Source organism: Monodon monoceros, unplaced genomic scaffold, assembly GCF_005190385.1.
Source record: "Monodon monoceros isolate NGI ecotype Baffin Bay Population unplaced genomic scaffold, NGI_Narwhal_1 Super_Scaffold_11, whole genome shotgun sequence".
Taxonomy (NCBI): domain Eukaryota; kingdom Metazoa; phylum Chordata; class Mammalia; order Artiodactyla; family Monodontidae; genus Monodon; species Monodon monoceros.
In genome coordinates, this window is record NW_021703767.1 from 131,023,372 (window position 1) to 131,031,848 (window position 8,477).

Below are 8,477 nucleotides of genomic sequence, written 5' to 3' on the forward strand. Positions count from 1 at the left end.
AAAATAACATGCATGGGGTAATATGCATATTGTCTGGCACCTTCTTTTTCTCAGGTAACAACATAATCTAGACAGCTCACCACAGAAGCACATGCAAACCTTCCTCAGTTCATTTTCGTGCCGGGATACTATTCCATTGCAGAGACATGCATCGATTTTTCAAAACAACTTGTATTGATACTTTAAGCTATTTATAGCTTTTTGCTATTAAACAACCCTGTGATAGATACTTTTGACAAACATTTCTGTGCATTTATTCAAGTACATTTGTGCGATAAATTCTGAAATTGCTGGATCAAAGAGAATGTTCACTTTAAGAACTTGAATAAACTTTGGCAAAGTGCCCTCCAAATTGTTACCCCAATGAACACTGTATGAAGGCACTGCTTCATTTTAAAATGGAAATAGGGGATGGGATATATTTGCATGGATGTATTTGAAACAGAGCTCATGAGCTCCTGCAACACATGGAGCCATGAAAACTGGGTCTCCCTCCCTCCTTCCCTAAGCCCTTCTCACTCTGTCTTCCTTCCCTCCTTCCTGCCTTTTTTCTTTTCTTCCATCCTTCCTTCTCCTTCCCTTCCTTCCCTCCACGTTCCTCCCTTCCATCCCTCCTTCCCTCCCTTCCTTCCTTTCTTCCTTCCCATCTTATTATTTGATCTAATGGGAGGAGAGACGGGGGAACATTAGAGTGAAGGCCAGTGAAGAATTCGTGTGGCAGTTAGAGAATTAGAAGAGAACAGGAAATGGGCTTAGCTGGAGGTAGGGTGCTCTCTCTGGGAGGACATAGGCTGAAACTGGACCCACACAGAGGAGGGCAGCATGGCCCCTGCCTAAGGATGACGTGCAATTCTGTGATGTGTTCCATATTTTACGGTAACTGTGAGGTGAGCGTGTGCTCACTAACCTTATTGTGGTAAGTGTATCAAATCATGATGTACATGTATCAAATCATCACCTTGTACATGGTAAAAGATAAACCAAGGCATATTGAACAATTTAAGAGTTTATTGAGCAAAAATAGATTTGAATGGAGTGGCGTTAAATCAGAAGTGGTGAGGAACCTCCACTGACAGGAGCTCAGGGAGATCATTTACAGAGAAAAGGTGGAAGCACAGTGAGGAAATCATTGACTGGCTGCAGCTTCAAGCCTGATTGGCAGTTTGTGCTCGGTTGTCCCTAGGTTTCAATTCCGTAACCTCGAGGCATTTATAGGATTAGATTTTGGTTTGCTGATGTTGGCTGCATCAGCATCAGAGCCACCACAGACTAATGACCTATTAGTTTAATTCTCTTAGTATACACCTTAACCTTACACAACGTTACATGGCAAATGTATCTTGAGAAAGCAGGAACAAAAGCTGGAAGCAGACTGTTGGGGGGAATACAGTGCACAGAAATCTGCAGTGTGGGCAAGTCAGACATGGGTGAGGACAATTTGGATGTGTCTCTAATTTTCATGGGCATAGAAAGGATTTGTGGAGGATCCTTGTTTAAGATGCAGATTCTGATTCCATAGTACTAGAGTGGGGCCTGAGATTCTGCATTTCTAATGGGCTTCCAGGTGACACTGATGCTACTGGTCTAGGCCTACACTTTGAGGACCAGGACTTAGTTGACAAAGCTCCCTGCCAGAAACAACAAGCAGAAGCATCAGCAATCAGTGGGGAGCAGGTGAGCATTACTGTTTAGAGCCAGGAGCGCCCCCTGCAAATGTTACAAGGTGATAAAATAACAAGCTGGCTCAGCCTATCACTGCCTGCTTCATCCACCAGATCTAGCCTGGCCCACAGCAGCACAAGGACCAAACAATGTTGCATTAAACCTATGCTTACTTTCCCCACTCTTACAGGAACCCTTACTTTTAAATCAGATCGTATTTTATTTGCTTCATCTCCAAAAGTCAATAATAACTTCTGTCACACAGAGTCCTTCAATATTTCCTTGATTTATGTAATACCTGGTATCGCTGACACTGTCCCATGTTTAAGTGACAATTACCTGCCTTTGGTTCAGTCGAGGGTGCCCATAGCCTGCAGCTGGAGGGATAGAGGCCCCGCCCATTACTTTCTTTATCGGATGAGAAGAACAAAATGCAGCTACTTCCCGAAGGCCCAGCATTAACGTGTGTAGTTTCAGTTGGGCTTTACAGCACTGCAACTTCCCTTGAGATTAAACCACTTGAAAGCTCCTCTACAACCTCCCCGTGTTCCACCGAGATATTTTCTGAAGCGTTACATCCGACAAAGCTAAGGGTGTTAATGTATGTTTAGGAACCAGGATGCTTTCACATTTAATTCTTCCTGTGTGATCATTTCTGTACCATCAGTCCTTGCAAATCAAGAGAAGTTTAAACGCCACAAAAATTCACAAGCTGCAGTTGACAGGAACATTTTTCACCTCTCTGATCCAAGCCAGACAAGTGCATGGTGCTGGCAGGCTAGCTGTTCCCTCTCTCAGTTCCTGCCCAAGGATAGGGAGCCCAGATGATACCCAGGAATACACACACACACACACACACACACACATACACAATCACTATACAAACAAGAACTCCGGGTTGAAGCTTTAGGAAAACTAGTTGATGCTTGTTCTCCTTTTCAAAACATAATCAATATGACAAGACTCAGACAAGCACAGGTCTTAAGAATTCTGTCACCTGATGAAGCTCTTCAATGTATCCTCTGTGTTTATACCTAGAAAGGTGTTTGCATTTAAGAAATAGGTTTGATGTGAGTGAGTGTTGTATTCCTCTAAAGCCCTGGGGATATGCAGGGCCAGCTTTCTGAGTGATAGATACAAATTAAGGATCCATGAGAAAAATTTGTAATGTGCTTGTATTCACTTTAAATTTTGCTCTAATTAGGGATCATTAAAGTATATGATGGTTAGCAGTTAGGTTGTTTTATGCTTGATTCATGCTTTCATTTGCATTAAAAAGTTCTATTTGAGTAGAAAATCAGAGAGGCATAATGTTTCTTTCCTTTTTCAAGAAATTAGGATGTTTGAATTCTATGTTTATAATAACCGCAAAACGATTGTCTACCTGGTGTAAGAAAGAAAACAAACAGCTTGTGTGTGTGTGTGTGTGTGTGTGTGTGTGTGTGACACAGGATTTCATTCGTTTAATTTAGTTCCTCACTCACAGAGCAAACCACAGTATCAAAAGTATTAGTCCACAGGAGATAGGATTTAGAAGAAAATATCTCTCTAAATTCCTGTTATCGTTTCAAATTCCCAAAGGTAAATTCTCCAGGCTTCTGAGAGAAGTAGCATATCTGATGTTGCCAAAACCCAGATGCAAATAAATTTATCAATATAGGCGCATTTTACAGATAATTGAAACTCTTATTTTTCTATAATTTCATGACACCGAATACAACATTTAAAATGTTGATATGTGTTCAACATTTACTATGATATATGATTTTCTTTTTTTTTTTTAATGTGGACCACTTTACTTTTAAGTCTTTATTGAATTTGTTGCAATATTGCTTCTGTTTTATGTTTTGGTTTTTTGGCCATGAGGCATGTGGGATCTTAGCTCCCCAACCAGGGATCCCCTGCACCAGCACCTCCTGCATTGGAAGGCGAAGTCTTAACCACTGGACCACCAGGGAAGTCCCTACTATGATTTTCTTAATGAGGTTTTTATAGTGCTCAACATCCTTTTCTACCCTAAATATAATAAGAAAAAAATGGTGATAAATATATGCATGTGTACACACATACTAGTCATTTCTTGACCAAAAAAATAAAGTTTTACCATTATTATTGCAAAATATTTCTATAAGGAACATGAGCAATACCAGAGAAACTGGCAACCTCTTACCTCAGTGTGAAAAACAAACAGCTTTTTGAGAGTTATCTTTACATATACACACATAGAAAGCCATATAGGTCTTTACACCTTTATATGGATGACTTAAAAGAAATATGAAGGGGGAGCTTAGAGAAAGGCCTGTCCCAGGACCACTGAATGTCAAGGCTCTTTTCCACCAAGGATGCTGAAGGAACTGCTCAGGTTTCATGGAGCACCAAGAAGCACATAACCCAGGTCTGCTCCAAGGACGCCTCTGACGTGGTGGGCTGGCAAGCTGTGCAGTTACAAAGCTACTGCCTCAGCTCCAAACCCACTCCTCCCTACTCTGCTTTAGGATGCTGAGCCCCACTCTGCTGACCATATTTTTGCTTTGCCAGCTGCTCCCTACTAGGCTCCGCCTGCAGGGGGTGCCAGAGGGAGACAGGTGAGTGGGAGAACTTACCTCCCATCCTTGTGAATGTCAGGCTGACACCGCTCCCCGCCAGCAGCCGGTGAATCCACTTCTGGTTTCTCCGACAGTTTGGAAGATACAAACTGCTTGAGATGCCCCATTATGTTGTTACACAACTCCTGTATTTTCTGTATTTGTCAATTTTTTCTGCACAGATACAGTCTGTACTTCCTTCTACTGATGTTCAGAAGCAGCCAAGAAACATCCCTCTGCAGCTGACACTCAAAACGAGCAAATGCCAGAGCCTCTGACATTGCTTTTCACTCTTAAGTTTGAAAGGGTAGTTGTCATGTTAAAAGTTAAAAATTAAAAAAAAACAACACTGAGATGCACAAGATTAAAGACAATACAATCTTTAGAAAGTAATAGCTAAATTGTTCATCAGTGAATTCGTCTATGAAATCTCTCCCCATCTAGTCCTGAGAATTCATCTTTGAGGCCCCACTGTCTCCTATGAACACCCCACATCAAGCCTCACATGAAAGCCCTGCTCCTTACTGCAGCCCTAAGTATTATCCAGAGAAAACAAACCTTTGGTTGTCTGAAAACTGCCCTTAAAGCCCATTTTCCTTACGTGTAATCACAGTCCATCTAGGGGATTATTAGAGATGAGTGAGCAATCTTTTGGAGACTTGGGGATGCCATAAGGAAGAAACCCATTTGTTTGATGCCTCCCTATTTCATTCATTCATTCACTCATCCTTTAGTTACTTATTGAATACCTAATCTTTGTGCCGAAGAACCAAAGAATCCTGTCTAAATCATATCTGTATCTTTCTTCCATGGACAAAATGCAATAAGGAAGTCATATAATCATATCTGCCTTTCAAAATATACTGTTTCACCCTCACATTTCTGAACATGAGGGGAGTTTTCTTTATAATGCTCTTTAGGCTGTCTGGCAAAAGACTCACTTCCTAAGTTAATTTACTCACCACCTATCCTTCCACTTAGGCAGATAATCGTGTCACACACACACACACACACAAATTACACAGCACTTGTCTTGTACCCAAATAACCTAGTCTAAAAGAATCTTAGTATGATTTGGGGGGATAATGAAACCTCATTGTCTGGGAGGTGTGTTTAATGAGAACACTTTCCTGGTCTTCCTCCCTTGTTTAATGGGATCTCACAGCCAGCATCATGGTGTCCATGATTGTGGGAGATCAATGTTAGCCTGCATCTCAACTAGGAAATAACTCATTTATAACTTTTTAAAGTAATCCAAGTAACAGCTTCAGAGACCAACTTTGTGTTGCTTTGGATTTCCCAAAGACTCAATTGGGAAAGAATGTATACCAGTGAAATTTCATATGTTTTTCCCAGTACCATGGCAGGCAAAATATTCACACAGAGACCAAGAGTCCTGATATTCTGGAGAGATACAGGTCAAACAAATAGCAGAAAGCATTCTGGAGGAATTAAGTAGCACCTAGCATTTTGCAGAGTGCATTAGAGAGGGCAGAGTTACAAAAACTAGCCAATAGTGGCTGCACTTAAATTGAATCTTACCAATCCTTAGGTGAAAATATAAACTTTTACAAATTACAAAAGGGCCCTAATACAAATAATAGATCATCTCAGTCCAGAATAGAGTGGGACATGCAGAAGACCACCAGCAAAACATGTACCATACAAGGAGGAGAAAAATCTAGACCAGACTGGACAAGTCATGCTGTAAAAGGGTAATCGCCAAGTCCTAGGGAAGGAGGTGGACATTACTGTGCTCACTCCATCTTGTCCTCTGCACCCTTTCACTTAGCCATCAGATTTCTGCATTCATAAATTGTTCACATGCCAAAGGTAAAGGTAAAGTTGATCACGTTCCGCAAATACGTGAGATGTCTTTAGACAGTTCTGAGTTAAGAAACCCCTCCATGCTTTAATATATCAAGACTTTCTTGGCTATTATGGGTAATATATATATATATGTGTATATATACATACATATACACGTATATATATATATACATATATATACGTGTATATGTATATGTATGATAAGTCTTACATGGATAAGGCCTGAACATTGGCAAACCAACACAGCAGAACCCCTTCCTGAAGACTGATGAGGCTCCACATTGAGTTACTTATGGATGTTATTCTGTGTCCTGCTTATCTTAGAACATCTATAATAGTGATTGTACTTTAGCACTCCTTGATTAGGAATTGACCATAAAAATAGAAAGTCAAAACACAGTTAGTTAATTAATGCATGGCAGTAGGGAAACATACCCATCAAATCAGCCAAGGGCATCCCTGTCATTTATTCCTCAGAGACTTCAAATCAAAATCTGCCTTCAGTTTTGCTCTTAACCCTTCTTCAAGGGTCACATATTTTTAATAAAAAAAGTAAGAAGGAAACATTTAATTCTAATTAAAATCGACAGATTGTAAATTTTCTAGGTACTCCTAGTCTTACTTTTGAATACAGTTAGAACCCCTGGAAGACTATGTGGTCTAGTTCATCATAGGACAGCTTTTTATCACCAAAGAAGCCACATTTATGAACTTCATATCTGCATCTCCTGCAGGATTGTTGAGGATGTGACTTCACTCAGTATGCTCTATATGGAGACAAAAGCTCTGTCTTCCCTGAGGAACCAGTAACAGTCACATTCTTGATAATGAGAACTAATAACTCTATCATCTTTCTCTGTTTTCACTTGGCTTCCTGGAAGCTCAGAGCCATACCGTATACTCAGCCACAGCAACTATGGTCATACATTGACTACCCCTCACTTCTCTCTGATCTTCATTTTCTATACATATTATTTTATTAGAGGCTTATTGTATATTGCATTTGATGTAATAATGAATTAAATAAACTTCTCTCGGGTGTAAGATGTAAGCTCTGATCAGCAAAACATGCTATTCACATGTATCAACTGGTAACTCGATTTTCAGATCCCTTTGACAAAGAGTTAGAGAATAAATAAAGTTTTAAGTAAAATTTCAGTCTCTCAGCAGCAAAGCCTGTGTCTCCTATTTCTCTCTTCACTCCATCATTCTCTGCAAACAGCAGGGGCTCAGTAAATGCTACTGAAGGCAGTAAGGACTAACATTGCTTATTGAGGGTTGAGTCCATACTTCTTGGCATTTTATGTGGACTGGGACTGGAACTTGATTCCAAAATAGGAGGTGTAGGATTAGAAGATAAGTGGAGAAGATTTTAATTTCCCCTCTGAGGAGTCCTCTGATCTCATAGAGTTGGGCAGACTTGTGGAAATCTGGGTGCATGATTACAAGCTGTCCTGAGGCTTCTGCATCAGGGGCCTGGTGGAGTTCCAGAGAGTTTGGCAGCATTGCAGCAGCAGGGGACAACCCTGGGCCCAGGACTCTAATGGACAATCGTCCAGGACCAATGACTAGAGCAAGAGACAAGAGAGACAGAGCCCTGTGCCTGAGCAGCAGCCTACACCTCTGTAAGCTGCATTCTCTCACCTGCCCTGCTCCCCTCAAATCTCAGCCAGTTCTCTGCTTTTCTCCATGATGTACATCATAATTTTCTGGGATTGGAACACTGCTATTGAAAAAATACACTAGAAAATAATCCTTTCTTCTTTCCTCTTGTGAGATAATGCAAAGGTGGAGGTGCCCTGCCTTGTCTGAGATTCCTTTTGTCAGTCTCATTTCTGCCCTGACATTGATGAAGCTGCCCAGTTTGACAAGAGTAAGACAGGACCACATGAGCTCAGCTTCCTGCCCATGTTGCTGTCCAAGCTGGTTCTGTAACCGAGCACTAGAGCAGGGCTCCAAAGCCATGGCATAATCAGCACTGCAAAACAGAGAGGCTGAGACACCTCTGACGTGCTTGAGAAAATCTATTCCTGTGTCTAGCATGATTAGTCTGTGGAGAGACCTGGATGATGAGTTGAAGAGATAACTGTACCCATGGATTAATTACTATTGTTAAAATAATCACACTACCCAAGGCAATTTACAGATTCAATGCAATCCCTATTATAATACCAATGGCATTTTTCAAAGAACTAGAGCAAATAATTTAAAAACTTGTATAGAAACACAAAAGATCCCAAATAGCCAAAACAGTCTTGAGAAAAAAGAACAAAGCTGGAGGCATCATGCTCTGTGATTTCAAACTATACCACAAAGCTGCAATAATCAAAACAGTATGGTACTGGCATGAAAATAGACACATTGATCAAAGAAATAGAATGGAGAGCCTAGAAATGAACC

At 40.7% G+C, this 8,477-nt stretch overlaps 1 non-coding gene across 1 annotated transcript; it reads left to right on the forward strand.

Moving 5' to 3' along the window:
• The first annotated feature begins 769 nt into the window (after positions 1 to 769).
• LOC114891417 lies at positions 770 to 874 on the forward strand. The gene has a single exon (XR_003792519.1). It is a non-coding gene; the product is annotated as a U6 spliceosomal RNA (small nuclear RNA).
• The last annotated feature ends 7,603 nt before the right edge of the window (positions 875 to 8,477 follow it).